This window comes from Erythrolamprus reginae, chromosome 2, assembly GCF_031021105.1.
Source record: "Erythrolamprus reginae isolate rEryReg1 chromosome 2, rEryReg1.hap1, whole genome shotgun sequence".
Taxonomy (NCBI): domain Eukaryota; kingdom Metazoa; phylum Chordata; class Lepidosauria; order Squamata; family Dipsadidae; genus Erythrolamprus; species Erythrolamprus reginae.
The window spans coordinates 137,449,328-137,463,835 of NC_091951.1; positions in this window are offsets into that span (position 1 = coordinate 137,449,328).

The following is a 14,508-nucleotide window of genomic DNA, read 5'->3' on the forward strand; positions in this document are numbered from 1 at the left end:
TTACTAATAGCAGCATGGCTTAACCAACTAGTTTTCCCACAATTCTATAACATAACAAATCCTAAATTAATTAACAAATGGATTTTGCACAGCATGCTAGACCTAGGTATAGTTGTTACTTGTGTTAAAAAGGTGCATAATTGATTTACTCTGCTTATCTGTTATCTCCTATGGAAATGTATCCAGTTTATTGCTTTAGATATACTCTAATTTGGATATACTCTAATTTTAATTAGGATTGATTTAAAGAGAGGTCTGTAAAGAAAGCATACTAAATGCATGGGCCTTGCCATGATTAAAATGTCATTTATAGTATATTGCAAATATGGGAATATTTATCATTTTTAAAAGTAACAATGCAACAGTTGGTAAATTCTACATGGATTTCCATAGGCTTTACTTAAGATTTGTCCTAAGAAAAACAGCAGTTTTGTTTCAGAAGGATCCAAGATTCTTCTTTTGTCAGGACAATTTATATTTGAGGTCTTTTGAGATCAGTGTTTGGGTAATTCATTACAAAACACTGTTTTTAAAAAAAAGTTTTTACTTGAATATAAACATTAAAAAACAAACAAACAAACAGACATTAGACAAAACAAAACAGTACATTTACAATTATACATATAAACCTCTTTGGTACTTCTATAGTAAATTGTCTTAACATTAAATTTTCATTTGTGTGTGTTTAATCATATAAACTGTATTTTCCTTACAATTTTTTCTAAGTATATGTTTATATATACGGTACATATTTTTGCTGAATATTTAAAATTAATCCAACAGAATATATATATATATATATATATATATATATATATATATATACTGTATTCAGCAAAAAAACCCCATGTGATTGATTTATATATATATATATATATATATATATATATATATATATATATATATATATATATATGTCACATGTTTAAGCTGAATTTGAAAATTAAGGGAGACTAGGATAGATCTATTTCGGCCTTATTTTGGCCTCATCAGCTAGCCATACCCACTGGGACTTGAACCTGCAACCTTTGCCTTGTAAGGCAGAGAATTATCCTCTAGGCTACAGTATCCAATCCCTTCAGCTCTGTACCAGGGAAGGGTTACATTTTGTGTCGAATCACCCTGGTATATTGAAGGAACATCACAGCTCCTTTTTTGCCTCTCGGCCCAACCCAGGGCCATTTCCAAGGCAGTTAATTTTATTGATAGCCGACAATTCTATCTGTATGTGTCACATGTTTAAGCTGAATTTGAAAATTAAGGGAGACTAGGATAGATCTATTTCGGCCTTATTTTGGCCTCATCAGCTAGCCATACCCACTGGGACTTGAATCTGCAACCTTTGCCTTGTAATATATATATATATATATATATATATATATATATATATATATATATATATATCACATGGGTTTTTTTTGCTGAATTTTAAAATTAAGGGAGACTACGATAGATCTATTTCAGCCTTATTTTGACCTCATCAGCTAGCCATACCCACTGGGTCTTGATTGGGTCTTGAATATATATATATATTCATTCATTGTAATTAAACTTATATAATACAGTAACAATAAACCTTGGTTCACAGCCAAACTCAAGCAGTTACGTCATTCCAAAGAGGAAGCCTACAGAAAAGGTGATAGAATGCTGTACAATCAGACCAGAAATATATTAACAAGGGAGATCAGAGCAGCAAAAAGGAACTACTCTGAAAAGCTAAAGAATCAATTCTCAACAAATGAACCAGCAAACATGTGGAAAACTCTCAAAAATATCACCTGTTACAGCAAACCACCTTCCCAAGCTGAAGGAGATCCGCAATTGGCAGATGACCTGAATGTGTTCTACTGCAGGTTTGAAAAGAAACCTCAACCACTTATGTGCACAACCTCCATCCCAGACACACCAACAACAGCTAAATCTTCTACAATTGAACCCATCCCATTGTGTTTACAACCCCTAGTGATCACAGAAAAGGAAGTGAAAGATCTATTTCTCAGACAGAAGCCTGGAAAAGCACCAGGCCCAGACAAGATAACTCCTTCTTGCTTAAAAGTCTGTGCTGACCAATTGGCCCCCATCTTCACCCAAATCTTCAACAAATCACTAGAGTCGTGCTATGTTCCTTCCTGCTTCAAACGCTCGACTATCATCCCAGTGCCAAAGAAGCCCTCCATCAAGGAACTGAATGACTACATAGCAGTTGCTCTAACATCTGTAGTTATGAAAACCTTTGAAAGGCTAGTGATGTTCCATTTGAAAGCCATCATGGATCCACTGTTAGACCCCCTACAATTTGCATACCGAGCAAATAGATCAACAGATGATGCTGTTAATATGGCTCTACACTACATCCTTCAACATCTTGAATCTCCAATGACCTACGCCAGGGTCCTCTTTGTGGACTTCAGTTCAGCATTCAATACCATCGTACCGGACATTCTCTTAACCAAACTAAATCAGCTAGCGGTACCTGAACACACTTGTAAGTGGATCACAAGCTTCCTAACAGACAGGAAGCAGCAGGTGAAGCTAGGAAAAATCACATCAGATATATGTACAATTAGCACAGGTGCCCCCCAAGGCTGTGTACTCTCACCACTTCTCTTCTCTCTATACACTAATGACTGCATCTCATACGATCCATCTGTTAAACTACTGAAGTTTGCAGATGATACAACAGTGATCGGACTCATTCGAGACAATGATGAATCTACATACAGATGGGAAGTTGAACAACTATCCTTGTGGTGTGACCAGAACAATCTAGAACTGAACACACTCAAAACTGTAGAAATGGTGGTAGACTTTAAGAGAAACCCTTCCACCCTTCCACCTCTCACAATACTAGACAACACAGTATCAACAGTAGAGACCTTCAAATTTCTAGGTTCTATCATATCTCAAGACCTAAAATGGTCACCTAACATCAAAAACATCATCAAAAAAGCACAACAAAGAATGTTCTTTCTGTGCCAGCTCAGGAAGCTCAAACTGCCCAAGGAGCTGCTGATTCAGTTCTATAGAGGAATCATTGAGTCTGTCATCTGCACCTCTATAACTGTCTGGTTTGGTGCTGCAACCCAACAGGACCGACACAAACTTCAGAGGATAATCAGAATTGCAGAAAAAACAATTGCTGCCAATCTGCCTTCCATTGAGGACCTGTATACTGCACGAGTCAAAAAGAGGGCGGGTAAAATATTTACTGACCCCTCACATCCTGGACACAAATTGTTTCAACTCCTACCCTCAAAACGTCGCTACAGAGCACTTCACACCAAGACAACTAGACACAAGAACAGTTTTTCCCCAGACGCCATTACTCTACTAAACAAATAATTCCCTCAACATTGTCAGACTTTCTACTAAATCTGCACTTCTATTCTACTAGTTTTTCTCATCATTCCTATCACCCATTTCCTCCCATGTTGACTGTATGACTATAACTTGTTGCGTATATCCTAAGATTTTTATTAATATTGCTTCTTCATTGCTTATTTGACCTCTATGACAATCATTAAGTGTTGTACCACATGATTCTTGACAAATGTATATTTTATTTTATGTACGTTGAGAGCATATGCACCAAGACAAATTCCTTGTGTGTCCAATCACACTTGGCCAATAAAATTCTATTCTATTATATTCTATTCTAATCCTATACTTATTCTTTAGATAAGCATCAATATATACATCTATACATTTCTTTATAATGTTGATATTTTATTTTGGCCTATATTTTGTATAATGTTTCTCTGATTTTGTGATTTTGAAAATAGGAGTGTATTTTATGTTTTTCATCCCATAAGAACAAGCCATCCAACCTATAGGTCATGTCCCTCAAGTGTTAATATTCTTTTATTACTAATTTTTATCCATTAGGAAACTCTCATCCCTTCTACATTGTTGTGTTTTTGCATATGTACATGTAGTATGATCAACTAAGTCCTGTTTTGCTGAGCCATCTATTTATTTATTTATTTATTAGATTTGTATGCCACCCCTCTCTGTAGACTTGGGGCGGCTAGGAACAGGAGAATTTATAAATAAAAGACTGAAGGGCACATGGAGATAAATACATGTTTGTATAGATAAGATTGAGGCCTTCATGCTATCTGTTTTGTTTGGTTTTGGTTAAGTGCGAATTATAAATCCAGCTATTGTAATGTGGAAAATACGGCTTATAATTTAATACTACCTGTGATCTTTCTGCTGAGATAGATAAACAAGCCATGGATTAACATGATAATATACAAATCAAATCACTGTATGTAAACTAAATGAGAGAAGTTATGGGTTGATCTTCTTAAGTCCAGCAAGTATAGTATTTATGTTGACTTAGCCTTACATCCTTCTGAAAAGCGGTATTTAAATCTAAGTGCTATTGCTATATGTTTATATGGCGTATATATACTGTGTGTATGTGTGTGTGTGTGTGTATATATATGAGGCCTAATAAGGCCGAAATAGATCTATCCTGGTCTCCCTTAATTTTAAATTCCAGCTATAAACATTTAACACATACAAAATATAGTTTGTCGGCTATAGATATATTACTGCCTTGCAGTGGCCCTGGGCTGGGCCTATAGGCAAAAAAAGAGGAGCTGTGACGTTCCTTGGAAATATACCAGGGTCATCCGACATAAGAAAAAACATATACCCCTCCCTGGTACAAAGCTGGATGGATTCAGATCGGATGGGTCTAATTGCTAGCTCTCTGCTTTACAATGCAGAAGCTTCCCAGATCGAATCCCAGTAAAAGAATGGGTGTGGCCAGCTGATGAGGCCTAATAAGGCCGAAATAGATCTATCCTGGTCTCCCTTAATTTTAAATTCCAGCTATAAACATTTAACATATATATATATATATATATATATATATATATACACACACACACACACACACACACACACATACACACACACACACACACACATACACACAGTATGGGTGCACATTTATGTGCAGGTTGAACTGTCCAGTACCACGTTTACTTCCTTGACATTGACTGAATTCCATCCTACAGTCCCAGTTGTTAATGTGACAGCACGAAAGTGCTAAATTGAAGGGCTTTTACAAGTTTCAATCCAGTCCTGATTCTGCTTACTCGCAAATGCATCTAATTTATTTCATTTAGGTTTATTTGTGGGTACTTTGAATTCCTACTTGTTACCAGCCGTTCCCTGGCTCCACAGTGAGTTAACACGTATGCCATCTCAGCTGTCAAACGTGTCAGAGGCAATATTTCTCTTGAGCCTGGCTCCTATTCTCTGCCTGTCTGCAGTGTTATTCGTGCCAGTTTCGCGGTCTCACCAGCAGAGAGCAGAAGGAGTCTTTGCCTTGCTATGGTACTTGTGCTGTAGAGAGGAGGAATATGGGCTGGGGCTCGGTTAGGGCAGGAAAGGTTTACAGAGGGTTCCATCTGGTTATCATGCATTTGTAACATATGCCAGATGGAATGTTTAGACAGACATATGTAATATAGGCAATACATGAACTAACCTTGCTGCTGTGTACCTCTGCTAATGTTTTCAGCTGCCCATGCTGTATATGCCTGCCCACAGGCACTAGCATGGAAATATGCTTCCCATATGCACATTTGCATCCTCCTGTGGTGTGTTCCTATTATGTTAATAGTCAAAATAATCTTGCTTATCTTCAGAGAAACCTTGAGATTCCTCTGTAGTATTTGTGCTAGCAGATAATTGTTGTATTATTTATACAGCCCCCACCTGTACCAATTGTTGCCTGGAGAGCTTAACATAAAAAATTCCACTCAATAAAATAGACTAAGGCTACGTTAGAAATCTATTTTTAAGGTAATTTAAATAAAAGAAACAGTATGCGACAAGGCATGTGGTTCAAAACCTTGCAGCTTTGCGAAGCTGCTTGTGGCTAAAAGCCGTCTAAAAGAGACACACTGCAGGTCTAATATTTGTCAGTAAGTGGTTAGGCAGCAGATGTTCAGACCAATTAATATCTTACAACCAATAAGGCGGCAACATGTGAAGAAGCTTCTTGGACATTCGTGCATTCATGCATTTTCCCACATACCCAATATCGTTCAATCATATAATACATTCCCATCACGACACACATTAGCAGTACACAATGCACACCCCAAATGTATTTCCTAAGGGCTAAAATTGCAGTAAGGCATAGAACCTAATTCTTGGGAGCCATCTGAAATGGATACTAAATTGTGGATCTGCTTATTGTACTAAGCCAAAGTGAGGGCATTCTACAGCCACTGCCTGCAGGTTATCACAGCATCATTTGTGCTACCCAGAGGATCCTTAACTAGAGAGTTTAAGAGGGCAAAATTAGCATCAGTCCCAGGATTTAAGGCATCCATTAAAACAAGCTCAAGCCTCAAGAAGCCTTGTTTTTCCTCTTTTGATATTTTAAGAGGCAAAATGCATTCCTTTTGCTTTTGTAACCTTTAGCAAGCAAACCCCCCCCCCCCCCCAGGTTAATCCTTAGTGTGGTTTATTAAGATTCAACCAATTGTAACTCAGCAAAATATGTCCATTTAGCTTTCATAAGGAGCAAAAAAGGAAAAGAGGGGGGTGGACGAAGAGAGGAACAGACAGCAAGAATGAAAATGAGATAGCATAAAAGATTTGAACGAGGTAGAAGACCTAATAAACTACAACCATGACACACAAACCATGTCTTATTTCTTACACACAGCTGTTTTAGATTTTTGGAAGAATGATGATGGCAGTCCATTTATGGCGAGTTATATATTTTGGAAGAGAGAGGTCCCTGCCACAGAATATTTGATTTTAAATGCAAATTTAAAATACACTCTTGCCAAAAATCTGACCCCTGAAATGTTCAACACCAATATTCTGCAAAATTGGAAGTGGTAGAAGATGCATGGCATAGAGATATCTACGGTAGCATTGCTCCAGGGATTCGAGCGCTCTGGAGGTATGAGAAAAATGTATCAGTTACGTTTGGAAACAATTAGTTTCATTACCATGCTTGAGTTGATTTGAAATAAAGGGCCTGTAAAATGAAAAATTGAAATCCACAGTCCAGCTCTTCTGCGACTGCAGCCCATTCTTGCATTGCTGCAGAAATGCACTCTTACACATACAAACAGCTTTCTCCATACCTCGAGGGCTGCTCCCATCTGTAGTATAATTAACTCTGACATAATCAGAATGTTTTTAATGTTAGTAATAGCTTGGAATAGTGTCAGTTTTGAACCATTTTTCCAACATTCATGGTGGAGGGAAAATCATTCACAAAGAGTGCTAATTGGCAGAGCTAATACAGGGCACAATGAGAAGAACAGAAGCACCATGCTGAGCTGGATTAATAGCCTAGGGCAAAATTCTGTTACCAAGGTGTCCAGCTAGGTAACTCTAAGAAGTTCATAAACCATGACATAAGCACACTAGTGTCTTCTAAGTTTATAGCAATCAGAATAACAGCTGGCTTGTGATGCTATATAAAAGGGGGGTCCACATTCCTATTCTTGGGAGTTAGAACTTACAAGATACTATTGGTTGAATATTTTAGAGTAGGAATAATTTTATCACAAATGATGCAATAAATCTATTAGGACATGGGAATCTAAGTATATGATGTACAAGTATGAGAAACAGAGGGCCCTTTTCTTGTGTTTAAAGTCGTCTTAGAACCATGATAATAAATATAGCTAATTAGCACCATTGCAGGCTCTTCGCTAATGATTTTTTTCCTCCACCATAAGTGTCTGAAAAATTGTTCAAAACTTACACGATAAAGAACTATTAAGCAATGAAACAGTTTGCCCTTTGAAGTCATGGTACTCCATTGTTGGAAGATCTTGACAAAAGACTGGGCAGTCATTTGTCTGGGATGATATGAGGATTATTGCACTAAATTGGGTTTTGGACTAGAAGACTTCCAAGGTTTCTTCCAACTTTCTTTCTTTCTTTCTTTCTTTCTTTCTTTCTTCCTTTCTTTCTTTCTTTCTTCCTTCCTTCCTTCCTTCCTTCCTTCCTTTATTAATTAATTAATTTATTATTTGGATTTGTATGCCATCCCTCTCTGAGGACTCGGGGCGGCTCACAGCATATATAAAAAACAGAACAATAATATGAATCCAATTAATGCTACATTAAAAACCAGCCATTTAAATTCATTTAAAAAAGAAAAACCTATCAACCAATCATTCAACAATCATACTTGGTCAGAGGGAAGATCTAAAAATCCCAAGCCTGGCGGCAGAGATGAGTTTTTAAGCTCTTTCGGAAGGCAAGGAGAGTGGGGGCAGTGCGAATCTCTGGGGGAAGCTGATTCCAGAGGGTCGGGGCTCCCATAGAGAAGGCTCTTCCCCCAGGTCCCACCAACCGACATTCTTTGGTCAATGGGACCCTAAGGAGGCCAACTCTGTGGGACCTCACTGGTTGCTGGGATTCATGTGGCAGAATGATGATTCTATAATTCTTAAAATGTACCCAAATTCCAAATATTTGGGGTTGTTTGATCTTATTCATGACTAAACCTCAATATTAATGTTAATTAGCCAGAGTCTTTACAAAGGATATTTGAAGGACAGCTTGCCTTTCAGAATTATAGGTGTTCCATCACTGGAGTTTTTTTTTAAAAAAAGATTAGATAGCCATTGGTCCTAGATGGCCTCCTGCCTTGGGCAGGGGATTGGACTAGAATATATTTCCAAGATGGCTTTCAGCCCTATGATTCTATGACAGGGAAGAATCTACAGCATCAGTAATTGCTTCAATGCCTGCATGACTTAAAAGTGATCTGACTATCTTTGAAGAGAAAATAAAGATAAAAATTGCAAATATGGAAGAAAAGGTGAATAAAAACCTGGAAAAAAAAATCTGTAATCCAGATCAGAGGAATGGTTAATCAAATCATAGAAAAAGAGAAATTTTTAGAGAATAATACATAAATAATAATCAAGAGAAACAAAGTAAGTTACATCCTTATAAATGTGGGTTTATTGGAATTAAGAGAGAAATAATTTTAAGATTAAGAGCAGAGGAACCTGTTGAAGATATTACAGAGAATTGTAGGTTGTAGAATGCCTAACATTTTGGGAATCGGATGAAGGATATAAATGCAGAAGTAAATAAATTTACAGCATTAATACAAGAGCTAGAAGACAAGAGACCAGGTTCCACAATACACTTCAATAAGAAATAATTGTGCTCAAAGAAATACTAGCCAGAGTTTTGTGAAGAGAAACAAATATACTTTTTGACAGATAAACAGAAGGATTCAATTTTGTTGGGATAAACTGGAAGAAGTAATCCTAACTTTTAATCAAAAAAGATATCAACTCAGTCCAAAAGATGAGAGATGTTTATAATGGTTCAAAGAAAAGATCGACAAAGCACAATTACATCAAAAAGAGAAAATCATACAACAAATATAGCAAACTGCCTAGAGTCACCTCGGTGAGATTGGTGGCATAGAAAGAAGACAAAGAAGAGTCTACAACATTAGGCATTACTGGCATAGACTTTTCTAAATTTAGAAACATAGACTCTATTGGTTCGCTATCATACGTTCGCTGTGATGATGAATCTATGGCATGCATGCCACAGGTGTCACATGGAGCCATATATGCTGGCACGCGAGCCGTTACCCTAGCTCATCTCTAGCATGCATATGCATACTGGCCAGCTGATTTTCAGTTTGCAATGAGTCTCTGGAAGGGCGTTTTCGGCTTCCAGGGCGTGGGGAGGCCGTTTTCAGCCTCTCCAGACTCAAGGGAAGCCTTTAGAGCCAGAGGGGGGGAAAAACGGTTGTACCGGGCCCAGCGGTGGGCTACGATACAGAATGCTAAATTGCACTCCCGCGGCGGCTCGTAAGTGTTTGTGGGGCCAGCGCGATTTTGCTTCCACAGCTGTGGAGGTAGCAAAATCGTGCAGGGAGCCGCGGTGCGCCCGTATTTTGGTGAGGTTTTTTGCTTCCACACATGCCAACACATGGGCGCACCTGCGGCTCCGTGCACGATTTGCTACCTACACAGGTGAGGAAGCAAAATCACACTGGCCCCGCAAGCACTTACGAGCCGCCGCAGCAAGCGCAATTGAGCGTTCCGGCTCGTAGCCCACCTCTGAGCGGGCCCATCTGAAGTCAGAAATGGGGGAGCTGGGTGGTTGTGTGTGCATGAGCAGGGGTGGGAGTGGGCCAGCACGAGGGGGGGACCATGCACACATGCACAGGGGGCAGGGCATGTGGGGGGCATTGAATTATGGGTCAGGACACACATGTGTGTGCCCTCTCACATGCATGCATGCTTTTGGCACTCAAGGAAAAAAAGGTTTGCCATCACTGGTCTACTGCGTACGTATAAATGCCCACCCTAAAAAATGAAAGACGGTTTTTGATTATTTTTAAAAAATAAAGCAAGATGTAATTTGTGTACAAAATTGGGCGAGCGCACGGACACACTTTTTTGCTGATAATGAAAATGAAGGGAGAGTAGTATGGATCTATTTCAAGCCATTTAACTCTCATCAGCTAGCCATACCCTTATCAGGATTTGAACCTGGGCAGTCTGCCTATACAGTGGTACCTCTACTTTATAACTTAATTTGTTCCGTGACCATGTTCTTAAGTAGAAAAATTTGTAAATAGAAGAAATTTTTCCCATAGGAATCAATGTAAAAGCATGATCCCCCGCTCGTTGCGAGGGTTCCGTTCCAGGACCCCCCCCGCAATGAGCGGGTTTTCGCGAAGTAGCGCTGCGGAAGTAAAAACACCATCTGCGCATGTGCAGATGGTGTTTTTAACTTCCGCAGCGCTAGCGAGGAGCCGAAGATTGGGGGCGGCGCGGCTGTTTTAAAACGTCGCCGCCGGCATGGGGGGCTTCCTAGCAGCCCCCCAAACCCGGGTTGGGGGTCCGGGGGGTGCTGGCAAGCCCCCATGCCGGCGGCGACGTTTTAAAACAGCCGCCCCGCCCCCAATCTTCGGCTCCTCGCTAGCGGGCTTTCGAGATGAGTCCTGAAGCGAATTCGCTTCAGGACTCAGCTCGAAAGCGGCGAGAGCTAGCGCCCAGCCCCGTGACATTCGCTTTCCTGCCGCCCGCAGCCGAGTGATCCTGGGCTCCTTCGCAACCTCGGAGAGCTTCCTGGGCATGAAAGCTCACGAAAACCAGGAAGCTCTCTGAGGTTGCGAAGGAGCCCACGATCACTCGGCTGCAGGCGGGAGGAAGGCGAATGCCACGGGGCTGGGCTCGGTTCCGTCCTCGGCTCCCCTCCTACCAGCCCCGCCGCGGAAGGCTCCATTCTGTTCCCTGAATGGAGACCGCCGGCCGCTCAATCGGGCCGGCAGGGAACAGAATGGAGCGTTCCGCGGCGGGGCTGGGACAGCCGAGCCCAGCCCCGTGACATTCGCTTTCCTGCCACCCGCAGCCGAGTGATCCTGGGCTCCTTCGCAACCTCGGAGAGCTTCCTGGGCATGAAAGCTCACGAAAACCAGGAAGCTCTCTGAGGTTGCGAAGGAGCCCACGATCACTCGGCTGCAGGCGGGAGGAAGGCGAATGCCACGGGGCTGGGCTCGGTTCCGTCCTCGGATCCCCTCCTACCAGCCCCGCCGCGGAAGGCTCCATTCTGTTCCCTGAATGGAGACCGCCGGCCGCTCAATCGGGCCGGCAGGGAACAGAATGGAGCGTTCCGCGGCGGGGCTGGGGGAGCCGAGCCCAGCCCCGTGACATTCGCTTTCCTGCCACCCGCAGCCGAGTGATCCTGGGCTCCTTCGCAACCTCGGAGAGCTTCCTGGGCATGAAAGCTCACGAAAACCAGGAAGCTCTCTGAGGTTGCGAAGGAGCCCACGATCACTCGGCTGCAGGCGGGAGGAAGGCGAATGCCACGGGGCTGGGCTCGGTTATCCCCTCGGCTCCCCTCCTACCAGCCCCGCCGCGGAAGGCTCCATTCTGTTCCCTGAATCACTTTGAATCCAGCAGCTTCTGCTGGATACGGGCGGTGGGTGGGACGAGCGGTGCGGAAGCCAGGGGCTGTGGCAGCTCGCCCCCCCATCGCCCGTATCCAGCAGAAGCGGCGGGATTCAAAGTGCTGGGGTGGGGGGGGGTGGGGGGGTGTCCGTTCCGCGGCGAGGCTGGTAAGGGGGGGGGGGAGCCGAGCCCAGCCCCGTGACATTCGCTTTCCTGCCGCCCGCAGCCGAGTGATCCTGGGCTCCTTCGCAACCTCGGAGAGCTTCCTGGGCATGAAAGCTCACGAAAACCAGGAAGCTCTCTGAGGTTGCGAAGGAGCCCACGATCACTCGGCTGCAGGCGGGAGGAAGGCGAATGCCACGGGGCTGGGCTCGGTTCCGTCCTCGGCTCCCCTCCTACCAGCCCCGCCGCGGAAGGCTCCATTCTGTTCCCTGAATCACTTTGAATCCAGCAGCTTCTGCTGGATACGGGCGGTGGGTGGGACGAGCGGTGCGGAAGCCAGGGGCTGTGGCAGCTCGCCCCCCCATCGCCCGTATCCAGCAGAAGCGGCGGGATTCAAAGTGCTGGGGTGGGGAGGGTGGGGGGGTGTCCGTTCCGCGGCGAGGCTGGTAAGGGGGGGGGAGCCGAGCCCAGCCCCGTGACATTCGCTTTCCTGCCGCCCGCAGCCGAGTGATCCTGGGCTCCTTCGCAACCTCGGAGAGCTTCCTGGGCATGAAAGCTCACGAAAACCAGGAAGCTCTCTGAGGTTGCGAAGGAGCCCACGATCACTCGGCTGCAGGCGGGAGGAAGGCGAATGCCACGGGGCTGGGCTCGGTTCCGTCCTCGGCTCCCCTCCTACCAGCCCCGCCGCGGAAGGCTCCATTCTGTTCCCTGAATGGAGACCGCCGGCCGCTCAATCGGGCCGGCAGGGAACAGAATGGAGCGTTCCGCGGCGGGGCTGATAAGGGGGGGGGAGCCGAGCCCAGCCCCGTGACATTCGCTTTCCTGCCACCCGCAGCCGAGTGATCCTGGGCTCCTTCGCAACCTCGGAGAGCTTCCTTGGCATGAAAGCTCACGAAAACCAGGAAGCTCTCTGAGGTTGCGAAGGAGCCAACGATCACTCGGCTGCAGGCGGGAGGAAGGCGAATGCCACGGGGCTGGGCTCGGTTATCCCCTCGGCTCCCCTCCTACCAGCCCCGCCGCGGAAGGCTCCATTCTGTTCCCTGAATCACTTTGAATCCAGCAGCTTCTGCTGGATATGGGCGGTGGGTGGGACGAGCGGTGCGGAAGCCAGGGGTGTGGCAGCTCGCCCCCCCATCGCCCGTATCCAGCAGAAGCGTCGGGATTCAAAGGGATTCAAGGCTAACTTCTGCGCTTGGCTTGAGGACTCAGCTGGGAAGCGGCACGGGTGTTTTAAAAGGTCTCCGCCGGCATGGGGGGCTTCCTACCACCCCCCCGAACCCCCAACCCGGGTGTGGCCGGGCGAGCAGCGAGCAAATGGCGGGTGGCCGGGCGAACGGCGGGCGAACGGCGGGCGAGCGGGTGCTGGGGGGGGCTTCTCGCCCTCCCGCCAGCAAGAAGGGGAAGACCCAGGGAAGCCGCCTGGCAGCTGATCTGCCCGGCGGGGAACACCATCTACGCATGCGTGGCCATAGGAAAAGGGCGTGCATGCGCAGATGGTGTTTTTACTTCCGGGTTGAAAAATCACGATGTAGCCCGTTCGCAATGGCCGGGGACGCAATAACCGCCGGGGGATTACTGTAACGTGTGCAAACCCATTAGGAAAGAAATAAAAGCTCGGAATTTGGGTGGGAGGAGGCGGAAGAAAAGGAGGACAGTCACTGCCAAAGGAAGAAGGTGAGGGGAAGGAATAAAAAAATCCAAAAAATCTATCTATCTATCTATCTATCTATCTATCTATCTATCTATCTATCTATCTATCTATCTATCTATCTATCTATCTAAAGATAGATATTAATTTATTTAATTTTTTGGAATTAAATTAAAATTTTGATATTGGGAATATATGCTCCAAATGATAATAAAGTCATGTTTTTCAAGGTGCTTCTGGAAAAAAAAATAGAACTGTCCTATGAAAATTAGTGTTAAAGGGAGATTTTAATGGAGTGCTGTGCCCGTAGAAAGGAATCTCTGAAAGGAATTAAATCATATAAAGACAAGTCAAGATGAGAATAGGAAAGGAGGACCAACAACCAGGGCAAGGGCAGAGTCCATAAAAGAAAAGCCAAGAGAAATTACAAACTAAAAACCAAAAAAATGAAATAAACCTCTTATCTGTAAACATAAATGGGTTAAATCGCCCAGATCCGGGCCGACCTCGACTCCAATTGGAAAACAGAGTTGACTGACAATGAGTCAGTCGAGGTGACTGGGGCACGTACTTGTCCACCTGTCTGGGAAGAGTTTGATCTGGTGACACCTGATGAAGTGGACAAGGCCATTGGAGCTGTGAGTTCCACCACCTGTTTACTGGATCCGTGTCCCTCCTGGCTGGTCTTGGCCAGCAAGGAGGTGACACGGAGCTGGGTCCAGGAGATTACCAACGCTTCCTTGGGGAGGGGAGTTTTCCCAACAC